Raw genomic sequence first — 14,962 nt, forward strand, 5'->3', positions numbered from 1 at the left:
ACCTGTTTTTCTCTAGGATGACTTATTGCTGGTCAGAGTATGAAAAGTAAAAGGAACTAAGCTTAATCAGCTGAATTACTCTGGCTCAGTTGTTTCTTCAAATGAAAACACTCCTCACCTTCCTTTTCTATTTAAAAGAATCTCAGCCAACCTATTTTTAGGCTCCAAGTATCATAGTGAATTTAGATCCTGTCCTTCCAGCCATGCAATTCCAATGACTTATGCATAACTACAATAGATTTACAGCAGAAATAAAATAAGCCTAACAGAGCTTCTCCATCTTACTTTGTACAAAGATTTTTCGAACATGAGTTTCATGCCCCTCACACACATACATCTTTGTGTATAATGCAGCCAGAAAAAAGAGAAGACAAAAGAAAGGCGATCCTGCTCCTGGTTTTGATTCTTAACTGTTATATAAGTGAGAAATACAGGTACATACCTGCCTTAAAATTTTGCTTCTTGTTTTTAGAACTCACTCTCATACTTGTATTTGGCGTCTTTTCTGACCATCTTTAGTGAGGAGGTAGAAATAGTCCAGTGATGTAGATTCGACAGAAGTAGTGTCCCAGGATGTTTCTGACCTGCAGCATTTTTTTGATCCTAAGTGAACTCTGCAATTTGAAAACAAAGATATTTGTTTGCATGATCTGATGATTGTTTTGTTCACTTGTTCGTTTCCATTTTACAACTATTTTAGGGCTGATTTACAGGATTTCTTACAAGAAGAGACAGCTATCCATCCCAGAGCGACAATAACCAAATACCTGGTGGATTAGATAGCTTGTGGAGTGCACTCAGGTTCCTAGCAAACAACTGTCACAATCTCCAGCACAGTCTGGTAGCCCCAGCAGGGACTGGCAGCTGAGTGAGCAATGATTTCCTGGCACTCTGCCCTTTGCAAAGGCTGGGTGACGACTCTAGGCAAAAAAGAAAAATTCTTCCCTGCTGTGTTACCCTTTCAGAGGGACTCAGAGGAAATTATGTGCCTCCACTCCACCTGTAGATGACTTTCTACTGTCAACAAACACAGGCATCGATCTGGCTGACTTGGAACTAATGCAGCTGAGGTTTGAAAGTCCGTGGTTTTCACTGTCCCTCTGGTAAAGGAGAGGAAAGGTGGACAGCTGGCATGGTGAGGGGCAGTAAACAAAACATCTTTTTGCTTCCATGCATGAGTCAGAGGCAGGAGATGCTAAAGGAAAGCTCAGCCACAGTGAACATGAATTGCTCCCATTCTTCTGCTGTGGAAACCCCCAAGGTTCAGGCCAGTATGCTTAATCTTTGCAAGAATATATCAATTTCCTACAAGGAGAACTGTCTGGCCCTGAGGTAATGCAGATAGCACAGTCTTCTCTAAGGAAACTTTTGAGTCAGCTCGTGATATTCAAAACCTACTGGCAAAAGTGGCAACAAGGGCTCACCCATTGTGATTGTCGGCTGCACCTTGCCTGAGGAAGGGCAGTTATCAGTGTGTTTAGGGATAGGCCTGTAGCAATCACAGCTTTTTGTTGTCTAAGATGTGTGGGTAAAATAAAACTAAAGAAAAAACAAGCAAACAAAAACCAGTGCTACATCTGGTTGCAGCCAGATGGAAAAGGCTATCCTCACTCCTGAGATGTGCAGTCAGTTCTCTCTTTGCTCAGAGGTTAAATTACAATTTTACTGCTTCTGGGGTACTCTTAACTGTGCAAAGCCAACACAGCCATGGGAGATGGTGATTAAGTTCTGTCTCACTCATTAACGGGGCTGCTGACTAAATTCCAGTAGCACAATGTTTATCAGTACTTACTGGTGGTGGTGCCTAAACTAGGAGGAATCTTGGCTTTCAGATCTCATGGACGGAGGTCTGGAGAAATATATTGTCCCTTGTAAACCGAGAACTTTTGCTGAAAAGTGAGTAGAGTAACTATAAACACTGAGATCATGATGTAATCCCAGCAATTATTTTCCTAGATGGAGTCACTGCCACAAAAACAACTCGGCGCCACTGATTAAGGACAGAATAGTGACTGTCCCTGTCTCTGAAATCTTTGTGATGATCCTTGTCTTGCCTGGACATAATATGAGTGCTTGTGAAGTGTAATGTTTCAACCTGGAAAAGCTGTATATACACCACAAGTTCAAGGTGTAGATCATTACTGGGACTGGATGGAAACAGCAACACTGTACTGGTGTAGCTATTCCTTGTGTAAGTATGACAACTACTTCTTAGGCAAAGAAGCTGCTCCTGACTGGTTTAATAACCTGGTAAAGTCCCATTTCTTTACCTTTTTGGACAAACATGGCAGCTAACAAGAAAGGTGCAGTATCTGAGCTTAGGTCAGGATTCAGCTAGTTCAAACATTTAGGGATGTCTGAATTTAGTCTTTTTAAAGAGAGGAAAGCAATGCTGGGCATCTGGAACTGCTTGAAAATGCTGAGAAATGTGTGAAGTGTTAGCAGTAGGCATCATCTGATATGAGCTACTGAAAAAGTTTGCGTGAACACAGATTTCAAGCAGCTTAATCAGAAACCAACCTCCCCTCTCTTTCAAATAGGAGGCTTTTTTCAGTGCCTCTCTTAAGTGCCTAGCAAGCTGTGATGAGGAGGTTAAATTACAGATACTATTCCTGGCCTGGCACAGACTGAATGTCAGCCTTTTTTTTTCACTAGACAGGAGCTGGGTAAACCAGCAAACTTGGCTGGAGTGAATGACATCACTGCTGCTGCAATATATAAAGGGCCAGTTGGTTCCCCCACCCCCTTGGGCTGGTATTTGGCTGAGTGGTTATGCCATGAGACATCACACTGGCATCTTGGCAGTGCCCTTGGGAGTTGCATAGCAATCTGAAGTCAGCAGCACTGCATTGCCCATGAGAATGGGAAGAGAAGGAAAGATTTTTTTTTTTAAAATCTTTGTGAGCTGGTTTCTTTATATGGTGCTCTCTCTATGGCTCCTATCCACAGCTCCAACCCAAAACTCACAGCCCTGTGGTGACTGCTGGCTGAGGTTTATTCAGCAGCATGCTCTACTTCCACACATGTTTCTTCTTTAGGTTTCCAGGGGCTCATCATGACAATGAATAGTTAGTGCTCCTTACCATGGGAAATAGGAGGATCCCTAATGAATTGATGACTTTTTTGCATAGGTGCATATTTGTTCATGGCACACACAGGAGTTCATAATCAGGTGAGAGCTCAGGTCTCTTCAGCTTTGTGTCATCAAGCTGAACCAGCACTCCCAACCGATGTCAGCTCCTCCCTAGCCCTAAGTGGGGCTGGCTCAGTGAGGTCTCTTGGGTATTGCCAGAAAATCCTGCATGGCAGCAGTGGTCAGCACATGAATGTCTATGGAGTGTGCTGCTGTCGGCCAATGCTCACAGCACTGATGTCTTCATTGTGCATGTAGGAAAAGAAACAAAAAGGTGTCAGGGAGTTAAAGGTCACCCTGTGAGTCCCTGCCAGAGACAAGAAGCCAGAAGGATGTCCAGGAGAAATAATGGAAAACCTCTGTAGTCTGGTGTAGAGTACCTAAACATCCCTTGTGCTGGGCTGCCGGGCTGTGTGGGCTGCTCACAATGGGCTGTGGGGGAGACAATGCTGTCTCTGATCTGCCCTGCTGCCTGGGCTGCTCCAGGCACACCCCCTCTCTGAGCAGCCCTCGGGCATGTGGACCCAGGGGTGGACCACAACACCCTCAACCAGGAGGGGAGCTGACTCCAAGAGAGACAGTAGTGGTCAAGCCACAGTTCCTTGAACTGTCAAAAAAGGCAATTTCTAGATTTAGGTGGCCATAAAATTAAATCTACTAGCACAAGCCTCTGTTTCCCTCATCCAACAAGATCACTTTCACCAACTCTTTGCAGTCATAAAGGGAAACCGAAGTGAATTCTCCTGCTTGGGGAAAGGGGAACCACTTTACTCAAAGACAAATACCTGCCACAGCAGATGGAGGATGGAGAAGTGGATCTCTCCAGCTTAGGGTGAAAATCCCAAACACTGACAGAAATGACTAGCAACAAGGTGACCTCAGCTATTCCAGCACCAGATCTTTGATCATTGCACTGGAAAGCAAGGAGAAGAAACCATGTGTCTGAACCAAACCAGTGTAGGAAACTGGGTCCATTCCCCTTGAGGATTTGGCCTGGCAATTATGTCTTGAACAGCTTGTTCTGGGCCAGAGAAGAGGAGAGACTGTTCTTGACTTTGGGCCAACTTCTGTTCTCAGTTACACTGGTATAAATCTAGAGTAATTTTACTGACGTCAGTAGAATAACTGAGAACAGAATTGGTGACTGAATACATCGACTTCCTCAGCCAACACTGGTGCACTATCCAGAAGCTGCATACGCAACTGTAACCATAGTAAAGTGAATTTCAACATCTGTGAAGAGCCAAATCTCGCCCCCATGAGGTATGCAGACCAAGATGCAAAGGAAAGGGGTTTGGAAGCAATACCATATTGCTATGCCACCAAACAGTGCCCTCTAGACAATTCTGATTTTCTAACCTGGATTGCTCATCACTGAAAATAGCAGTGCATTTGGGAAAAGTAATTTTGCTCTTTTCTGCAATATTCACTAGAATACATAGACCTAAGAGTGGTGGGGTAGGCATGGTATAGTTCCAGACTGCACCAGCAGAACTGGCTGCCAACATGAATTGTCATCCTGTGGACAATACCAACTTTTGGAAATATGTTTGTGCACATTGTGTATTAGGGGAGGTGTTCTCATTTAAATAGTTCTTGACATTTCACATGGAATAAGGATTCTGAAGAGAAATCAAATTGGGAATTTCAAAATTTCATTTAGAATTGGACACCCCCTTTTTTATTTTAGGTTATTTCACCATTTTTAGTGAAAAAAAGCTATGAGAAATAACTTGTATATATACACTATAATAGTTATAATAGTATGTTATTACTGTCCTCACATCAAAGAGGGTGTATGCTATTTAACATTAACTGAAACTTTTCATTTTATTTTCTATGTCAAACAATACTCTCATGGTACTGCAATGGAGAGTGTAATCTTGTTTTGAAATTTCCCTAAGTAAATATTTCAAACTATAATGCCCATAAATTTCCAATTATCTTTCTAGGGGAAATGTCATTAAAATGAATATGATTGTGATTTTATTTGTTTAATCAAACCACTTCTTTTTTTTTTTTCCCCCTGAAAAGAGCTGAAGTCTTTTTCTTCCAGCGAGCTCTACTGAAGCTACTGCATCTGTTCCCATGGGAGCTGGAACCGGGCACTCAGTTAAAGGAAGGTCAGTGTAGGCTGGTGGAAATGTGAACACAAGGAAGAAATGCACCTAGCTAATGACTCCGTGTTCTGCATCCTGCTGTGTCCTTTCCTCAGAGGAGGTGAACCTCTTGCAGCCCCAGCTGAAACGCTTACCTTTCCAGCTCAGACCACAAAGCTTCAAACACTGGAAGATGAAGACCTCACATGAAGAAAAATGGGAGGAACAGAGACTGCAAGTGTCTCTACCTTTCCCTTTCTGGTTCAATGGCAAAGACCCAACAGTTATTTCCAGCCGGTCTCCGGACTGCCTTTCCCAATGTCCTCCAAATGCCCCATCCTGCCAACAGGCCTGTTAAGTCTGGAAGAAGGAGATGTCTCTCAGAAAGGGTTGTATCTGGACTGAGGCTTTCTTGCAACTCATGTCCATCCTTTCCATCACCTGGCTCACTGCCTTTGAAGAGCCAGTAACATGTAGACATGACAGGGGAAGTCGGAGGCACAGAGCACATGACTGACACAGGCCAAGGGCAGGTGCCGCACCTGACAAACAGCACGAGTCTATGAGAAACACAAGGCAAAAGGGATGGTGCTCCTCCCATGACCTGAAGTCAGCACAGACAAGTGACATTTAAGCAACTGAACCCAAACAGTGCATTTCTTGGCATTAAATGTCTGCCTGGAAAAGGCCACTGTCTGTAACTAGGTCAGTCACTATACACCAAGATATTTATACAGCTCCCCAGCAATATGGTACATGAACACCTCGTGGCTATTTATCTTTGCAAACTCTCCCACTGAAAGCAGGATCTGTGTCTCTTTTACAGATCATCAGCTAAGGCCCAGCTTCAACTGACTGATTTGCCCAAGATCAAACAGGGCATTTCTGGCAGGGCAGGGAACCAAATCAATGTTTTCTGAATCACACAAAAAGAGCTTAAACATTTTCAGGTAAGGCAAAAATATGCCTTCCCACTGCCCTTCATAACTCGTGGTATTTTATTCCCTGCAAAAATTCACCCCACTTTCAACTGAGTGTTGAAAGTGGTGCTGTAGCTTGGCATTATCCATACAGATTTGGACGTGACTGACTGCAAAGATCTCTGCTTCATCTCAGGTGCTTGATACCTAAATCTTGCTAAGATTGTTAGAACTCAAGCCTTCCTCACTAGTTGATGGTGACAGCTGACTTTACAATACTACAGCCCCCTCACTGAGCACTGGAAGGATTTTGGCTGATGAGACAGGTGTTCATCTCCTTCCATTCAGTCTCAAGCAAGACTTAGACAATGAAAGCTTCTGAGTTTTCACTTCCTGAATGGGAGAAAGGAGATTTTCCCACAGCAGGGGGAAAGCTATGAAGCATCACAGCATTGCAATGGCTAGAGGTAGGAGATGACAAAGGGGGAAGGGAAATAAAACACATGGACAAGAAAACAAATGTAATGGTTTGGATGCCTTGTATCAGGAGCATGCCCGACAGTCCCAGCCCCTGCCGTAGGAAAATTGTAATGATGCCAGCAAGTATGGTAGACACAAGAGGGAGGCAGGTGTATTCTCCTCTGTGACCTACACAATGAATTCTGCAGCTAGCAACAAGCCATGCCTCACTTCTCTTTCCAGGCGGGGGAATCTGAAACCATCCCCCACTTACACTGCCCTCTGCTCATCAGCCCCAACACACTGATACCATCAGCACTGTCAAGTTTACACTTAAACCATTTAAGCTTCTTGACAAAGAGATTCTGACCCACACCCTTCACACACGATACAGTCTCAGGAAATAACAGGAATAATACTTGCAGAAAACAAGTATTACTCCTTTACTGGTAGTCTCATTTGCTCTTTTTCTTTATAACTTCTGGATATTTTCAAGGTTTGGACAAAGACTTTGCTGAATCTGTTTTCTATTAAGAAAAGAATTCAAGATGCTTGTACGTGCTAGGTTCAAAATTGTTTCAACTTCTAACTCACTGAATTCCACTGGATTTAGGGACAGGCAATATACTGAAATATCTGTCTTATGTTACCAAAGACAAAAAGGTGTACGCATCAGAGGTGGGGGAGAAGGTGGAGGCTTTGGTTTAGAAAATTTTCTGGCTCAGGCTGCAGGAACAGAGCTATTTCTTATCTACACCTTGCTATAGCTTTCAAATGCAGCCAAGAGAGCACCACTCCACTCCTAAGCAAGCAGTGTGGCAGGGAGGGTAATACTCACGTGCATGCCAGAGTGTATGACTCAAGCACATGACCATCCTTTCACATAACATCTCTCCTCCGATGACAAACTGCTCCTCAACTATTTGTGATTATAACAGAACCATTCCAGTTGAAGGACAAAAGCAGTGGCTTGCCTTCTGCCCGCTATCTGGAACATGGCCATGGGGCAGCTACACACCTCTGGGAGGACTCTCAGAGGGCAGGGGCAGCCCACTCACCCTTGCCCCCAGGTATCTCTGGAGACCCCACTACTTTCCTCCTTTTGAGGAGCAAAAGCCAGGAGAAAAATCTCACCCTGTACAAGACGGAAGCTCCTTCCAGCTCCCTCTTCATTGTGCACAGGTGTTGTTTTGGTTTTGCCCTGGGAAATGCAGACTCCCTATTCAGAGACTGATTAATTGTTATGATTTAATGGTGTGTCCCCAAGGCAGTTCCTCATTGTTTCACAGTTAATGCACATGCTACGGTGTTTCTTGTGATTATTCTGTAAAGGATATATGCAAAAGACAGAAAAGGAAACATCAAGAGTTTTAAGCAGAATCCACTGTTGTTCCCCAAGAGATAGAGGGATGACTCCAGTGGAGTCAGTCCCTCAGCAGCTTCAATGGTGCTGTCAGCACAGTGCTTTCCCAGACCCTCTGAAGAGGCCTGCAGACAAACAACAGCATCACCATCAGCCTAGTGCTGTCACCAGATACATCTCCTTTCCCATCCCTTCTCCTCAGTTCTCCTACACACCATAGAAGTGGCAATTCTAGCCACTTGTCTATGGCTTCATTCAATTCACAAGCCTGGTCAAAGACTAATTTCTCAGTTTTGGAGAAACAATCCAAATCCTAATATCGCTACTTCAAAGCAGATAAATCAGAACAGAAAGTGTCAGTGAACAACATCATGATAAGGAGTGCTGCCCCACTGCTCCAGCACAAACCATGACACAGCTTGCAGGGGTCAGTTCCCTCTGAGTATGATGTTGTTTCTGCACCAGCATCCTGGGCAGTCCTGGGCACTCATCCCAATTTCTGCACAATGGAGCCCTGTGCTTTGAAATATGCATAGGATGGAGACAGGGACACATGAAATACATTTCAACAGAACAAAAGCCATCTGAAGTGTGTAAAATTGTACATGGGTCTATAATGATGCACACAGGCAAGCCAAGCTGGCCTCGAGGTATGACAACTTATGTCTGATCCAGGTAAAGTTGATAGACAGAGGCACATCTGAGACTGAGAATCTGCAGGAGCTGCAAATTGCCAGAGACTGCTATTTGCTGAATTTGCTGTTAAGGTGTAGCCAAATGTTAACCACATCCATCTCTTTTAAATACTCTTCCAAAAATTTCAGGGATTTTCGTATCTGTCTTTTGCAAGTGGAAAGTATGAATTAGGTGGCCTTCGTGTACCTGTCATACCCATATCAAAGTCCCCAAAACAGCCTTTGACACAGTGTGTAGGTAACAGGGAAGGCATCCTTGAAACTAATGGGATGTGGCTATGTGAGAGGCTGAAAATAAAGATGCATCCCTATTTGACCTTCCTGGCTCATGAAGATTGGTCTGACTGCTACCAGATGATTTAGATTAATCATTACTAGTTACTGCCTTCTTGTATATCATTATTTGCAAGCACAGGTGATGGATGATAAAGAAACCTACAACTATAATTAAATATCTGCTTTCTATTCCTGTCCAAAGAGGATCATTTTGCAGGGAAACCCAAGGGAGACCTTACTTCTAGGTGAGGGTTGTCCTCTTACAGCTTCAATGCTGCCTCAATTTCTCTGAGACTGCTAAAGGATAGAGTCCTGGTGGCAGTCTCTCCCACCAACCACACTTGAAAGCCATAAAAACCTGGCAAGCAACAAGATAGTCACAACACACTAAGCTTAACACACACACACAAATATACATATATATAATATATACATATATATACATATATGCATATATATACCCACACAACTTCAGATATGTGTAAGTAATCACTGATCCATCCAAAAGCATATGCAGGCTTGATTGAAGAGGAACAACCTTATCTCAGGTGAAGTTCCCCTCTGAGTGAACACATGCAGCTCCCACTATGCTCCTTTCCCCACACACCTGTCAGCTGGCTCACAGACAGCTGATCCCCAAATGCAACACAACCTCAAACACTGCACAGTTACCTCTAAAAGCAATGAACTCATCCTCTCACTTGGAGTAGCCAAAGCTCTGTGTAACCTGGCACCCCAGCTGCAGGCAAGGCTGCAGCTAAAAACCACTTGCAGAATTTCCCTCTGCCAGCAACTTTCCCTGTGTGTAAACTCAGCTGGACTAAAGGAAGACTGATACAGATGTGTGGTATTTTCTGCCAACATGGCTCATAGGGTTAGTTGACTTTGTTTCTGGTCTTGGAGGGATTAACAGTTTTGTGGACCTTTTCCACAGCTCTGGTAATGCAAGTACAGGTGAGACAAGCATTTCACAGAAGCAGGTAGGAGCAAGAGGCTACAGGGCAAAATTTCTGTGTGTTTTTGGTTTACAGTGCAGGGATGCAATTACACCTGCAAACCTCCACCCAGCTGTGGCCTTCAAGTTACAACTGTTTTGGTAACTAAGTTGAGAATGCATATATAAATACCTTCCTAATGACTGGCATGGAAGGATGGAGAAATGCAGCTGGGGCTCCAGTGTACTGGGAATCTTTTACTTCTTAGTATTTGTCACAGACCTCATCCTGCAAGCATTAACTGAGGAAATTTGCTTTTTACAAGGTCAGTTCCTTGAAAAAGTGAAGAAAGAGAACCACAGACTTTGATCCTGTCCAGAAAGCTTATTTGTCCTTCTTATCTTGTCTCTCTGTTCCTTCTCCCCTGCCTCTCTCCCAGAAATGGCAAAGGACTAGAGAGGAACCCTCTAGCTGGCACTGTACAAAGTCAGTGTGAACCAGTCACTCTGGTCTGCTGCTGTAAAATTTTCTCTATTCATATTTAATCAGATTGCCTCTTCACAAGCCATTTTAAAAAGCCTAAGCAGTTTGGTTTCTCAGGCTCAATTTTAATTATTTCTGTTCTTTTTTTGCTGCTGAGTTCTGCTGCTAGACTAATAAAATGCAGTTCCTTGGGATAGCAGACTAAGAAGTTCTGCAACAACTGGAGTCAGAAAAGCTTATGCCATTTAAGAAATCTTCCAATAATTAAAATTGGATAAAAGTCATAGTCACAGTCATTTATAGTGGCCTCTTAGCACTGCATAGGTATTTGAACTATCTTACTTTTTCAGGCTCTGTGGCATAGTAATTACTTTTTATAAAATATTTAAATTATTTTATTCCTATTTGTTCCAAAAAAAGAAACATAAATGCTTTCCAAACTCTATACAAATCACTGAAGTTTTTAAGAGTTATCTGTAAGCAGTAATCATCTGGAAAGTAAAACTAATGTATATTTCCTTAAAGCTGCTTACAGCACAATGTGCAAGACAATTAAATGGAGCTTCATATCAATTTAGTGCTCTTTTAAAAAGATCATGCCCCTTTGCAAAATAATTGCATGTCATAAACAGTAATCACTGCAAACAAATCTCTGTGTAAGTCTCTTTCCACACACAGACTTTCAGAGACAATCCTGCATTTCTCTGAGAAAAAAAAAAGCTAGACAAAATGAAAGGACATTCTACCTCCAATCACTAAAGAAAAGATTTAAAAGCTGTTGGATTTCTCCTATCTGATCAATCACACAACTGATCCTTGAGTGCACACACATTCACACACTTAGAAACCACCATTCTTCACAATTTCCTTGTTTTAAAAACACCCATATGCTTCCCCCTTACCTTCTGTGCTCCAGTTTCCTGATAGGGACAATGCAGGGCTGTGCTTTCTTCCCTTAAGTCAAAGCCCCAGCACATTTTAGAGCAGCCTGCTTACTATTAGCAGTTCCCATTATTTATGTGTGTCGGGCTCTTCTTCTGAACATGGTTATTTTAATAAAAAAGATGACTGAAAAATAAATAAAACTATAAAAGTAGAGGAGCTAACCCTTGAGCCCTCGCTGACCTGCCCAGCCAGGTGAAGTGAAATGAGCAAGGAATCCAAAGTTAGTAAAATGTATTTAAATAGTTATCAGGCAAGGGGAAACCAAACGGAGATCATGGTGGGGAAGAGGCAAACATACGTATTGGAATAACCACGCGGTGTCGAGTAACAGACAGATGAAACAAACAGTCATCAGCTATTTTTACATTCAGATTGGCCATTGGTAATTCTTCAGAGATAGCTAATACAGAAAGCAATGCTGTGCCATGGGCTCGCTGCTGCCAGTGAATCCTAGCTCAGAGCACTGCAGTTTTGTACCTACAGGTGGGAGGCAAAGAGTTTATTAGGGTCATCACTAAAAATACTGCGTACATATGCACACGAGTAACACATTACTGTCCTATGGGTGCTTTTTCATAAATAGCTCATTTCATCATCAAGGCTGGACAAATGTAGCTAGTGTTCTTGGAGTAAGGACCTCTTCCACTGTCCTTCCAAAGCAAACAAGACCAGCCATCCTCCTGGAAGGCACATGCCAGCATTTGGTTTCATTTGGCACGCTGCATTAGGATGTTGGATAATGGGGGAAATATGCCATGAAGTCAACAAGTGAAGTTTTTGTACGGCAGATGTAAACAACGCATGGCACCCTGTGCCATGCTGTGTGCACACAGTTCCTTACTGCAGTCATGGGACTCCTGGGGTTCAGCATCACGTTGGACTTGAATCACAGCCTACAGCAAAATGAAGAGCAGGATCTCCTGTAATTACAACCCAACCCCTGCTTCCATGGCAGAGCAGGACTCCACATGAACCCAGTGGTCATTTGCATTTTAAAAAGAGCTGCTAATTACATTGCTACATCATGACCAAGGCAAAACCCATGCAGTATCTGCTGCCTGAGAATCTCCAAGCACCAGGACATTTGTGATGAACTACTTGTACCTGAGATCCAAGAGCAGCCTGGGCTTGCCCCTTCTTTGAGGGACAATGACCTGCCTTCTCTAAAGCAACCATCAGCTTTGAATTCCCAACCTGAGAGAGGGGTCTTTTTCACATTAGATTCCAGCAGGAAGATTTTGCAAAGATGACTCTCCTAAAGTCCTGGTATGGGCTTTTGGTGCTCAAGTGTTTCTCCTAACTCATGCCAAACGTAATGCTGGTCTTGCCAAACATCAGGGCACTTCTAAGTGTAAGTTCTGGCCTGGAACTACACAGTTCCAACAGCTCCCCACGCTCTGCACCTGTAGGAGCACTTATGCACAAAGGTCTGGTGTACCATGAGTCATGCCACCTATGGACTGAGACATTGGAGAGAACTGGTGCACACTGAAAAAAAATGTTTGGGATTACAGGGGACAGTGGAAAAAGTAGTTTTCGGGCAACAACTGCCACTAACGTAGGCAAAACTGTCTGTATGTGTGTCTGTCTCTCCCACACATTTCTAAAGGGGGGGAGGAATGTATTTCTGGAATACTTGTGCTAAAAATAAACACATCTCTGCTGTCTATGAAGAGAGGCAGGTATAACCCTGCTTTCTGTAAGCCCTGAACTTGTGAACTGCTGAGAGGCTGAATCGCAACTAGAAAGATCCCTATGGAAATGGTAACTGCTAATGCAGGAAGGTTGGCTGATTGCTTGCAAAATCCAAAACAGGCCTCTCACACGAAAGCGGCTGGGGTTAACACTATTTATCAGGATAAATGTGGTTCACAGACTCCAGCTTTGAAAGGATTCAAATCTTGGGATAGGCATTAAGCTTATTCAAATACGGTGATAATAAATAGATATATTTGCTAATTCAGTGTTCACATGCGAATCTGGGATCAGATGGCCTGTCATTAAAATAAAACCACTTCTGGGGAAAATTACTGAAAACCACACAGCAAACACGACCCAGTGGCACTTAGATGTTGTTATCCTGCTCCCAGGAAATTTAAAAGCAAAAATTCCTGCTGGTTCCTTTCAGTGAATGCAGAGCAATAACAGATCACACCGAACTTTTGTAAACAGCAATTTGGACTGAAATTTTAAACTTGTATGAAAACAGTATGCAATTTGCACAAATATGTCAATGGAAAATGTACGTATGTCTGTATGCATAATGAACTCCATCTTTCACACTCACACTTGAAACTTCATATGCCTGGCAATGCTGAGAATTCTGACAAGAGAGCCTTATGCAAGAACAGTAGCTTTCAGCTTTTTCTGATTTGTATCCCATCCCAACACTTTCTCCAGGGAAATAAATGGAGTTCTGCCCTACTGACAGAGACAGTCTTTTTCCTTTGTTACCTTAGCTGCAAACCCCAGAGAAGCAGTATGCAGACCCCAAGGGGTCAATGCACCAATCACATGCAAAAAGTCCCTGGTACATGGAAACCAAAAAGTGGAACTGATTATAAACAGAAATGAAAACATCACCCTGGACTAGGAAACACAAGCATCAAACTGCTTTGGTTGTAGAAATTAAATGTTTTATAATTCTCATGGCATTAACAAGCAAGGGGTCTATTTAGGAACCCATGAGAGCAATAGGACTATATTGAGTTTTCAGTTGTTTGCTTACAGCACTTTTTGTCCAGCAGAGCAAGGCAGCTTCAGTTCCTACCTGGCAGCCACAGATTGAATGATTTGTTGGCTATTGTCATGGTGAGTGAAATAACTTGATCTCTGGGCACTGGACAAGGAGTGCAGGTGGGTGTAGAACATTGGCTGGACTGAGCAGCCTCAGGGTCGTATCAGCCAAACAAAAGCCATGAACCAGGGAAGTATTGATAAAGGTATTTTCTCTCCCAAAGGGGAACAAGATCAAAGCTGCATTTTCTGCTCAGCACCTCCTGTCAGCCAATGCAGGCTGTGCTGCACCTGGTACCAGGGGAAATGACAGGTCATATTCTTCTCTGTCTGTGTCCAGCCTCTTACACATCCTGGTTTGAACCAAATTCTATCCTGGAAGACCCAGCTAAGAAAATGTAGGTGAGAACATAAAGGTCCCCTGTACCTGAGAACCACTGGCAGTCCTATGGCCTCTCCCCTTGGGGCCATTTCTCCACCTTTCTGGAAAGGCTGCTTATCCCCCCCTTGTGCAGAATTTGTGCAATGAGACAGATGCAGGATTCATCCACAGCCTCTCTCCAGGTCTACTCCTTCAAACCTTGCCAGAAGATGCAGTTTATTGGTCCCAACTCCACAGACTCCTAGAATTCTGACAAGGAGAGAATTTTTTTTAAGCCCTTGTATTTTTTTCCTATTTGTCCTTATTGAAGCTTTGAAGCCTTGCAAAGTAAAAAGTCTCTGCAAAAGGAAGCTCCAGAAGAAATCTGAGAAGAGTTCAAGAAAAAGAAATATTTCCTTAATTTCATCTTTCATAATTTTATAATATGGAGTTCAATATAATAAAATGTCAAAATTATTTTCATCCTGCCCTCAGAAAGTAGTAAAAGATATTATTTCCTAAAAAAATTGCTACGTTTCTTTTCTGAAATCAGATTT

The 14,962-nt window shown here is 43.0% G+C and overlaps 1 protein-coding gene across 3 annotated transcripts in view; it reads right to left on the reverse strand.

Annotated features, from left to right (window-relative positions):
- C8H10orf71 (chromosome 8 C10orf71 homolog) overlaps positions 1–14,962 on the reverse strand; it is a 52,159-nt gene that overhangs the window by 10,471 nt on the left and 26,726 nt on the right. Inside the window, exons 1-3 of one of the 3 annotated variants that reach the window (XM_048311721.1) lie at positions 11,266–11,591; positions 5,388–5,592; positions 443–614 (exon numbers count right to left, since the gene is read on the reverse strand). The gene's annotated coding sequence lies outside the window, so the exon portion shown is untranslated. Of the gene's footprint in view, positions 1–442; positions 615–5,387; positions 5,593–11,265; positions 11,592–14,962 lie in introns of those variants that run through there. The other 2 variants (XM_048311720.1, XM_048311722.1) reach the window with 2 other exon arrangements.

Source organism: Corvus hawaiiensis, chromosome 8, assembly GCF_020740725.1.
Source record: "Corvus hawaiiensis isolate bCorHaw1 chromosome 8, bCorHaw1.pri.cur, whole genome shotgun sequence".
NCBI lineage: Eukaryota > Metazoa > Chordata > Aves > Passeriformes > Corvidae > Corvus > Corvus hawaiiensis.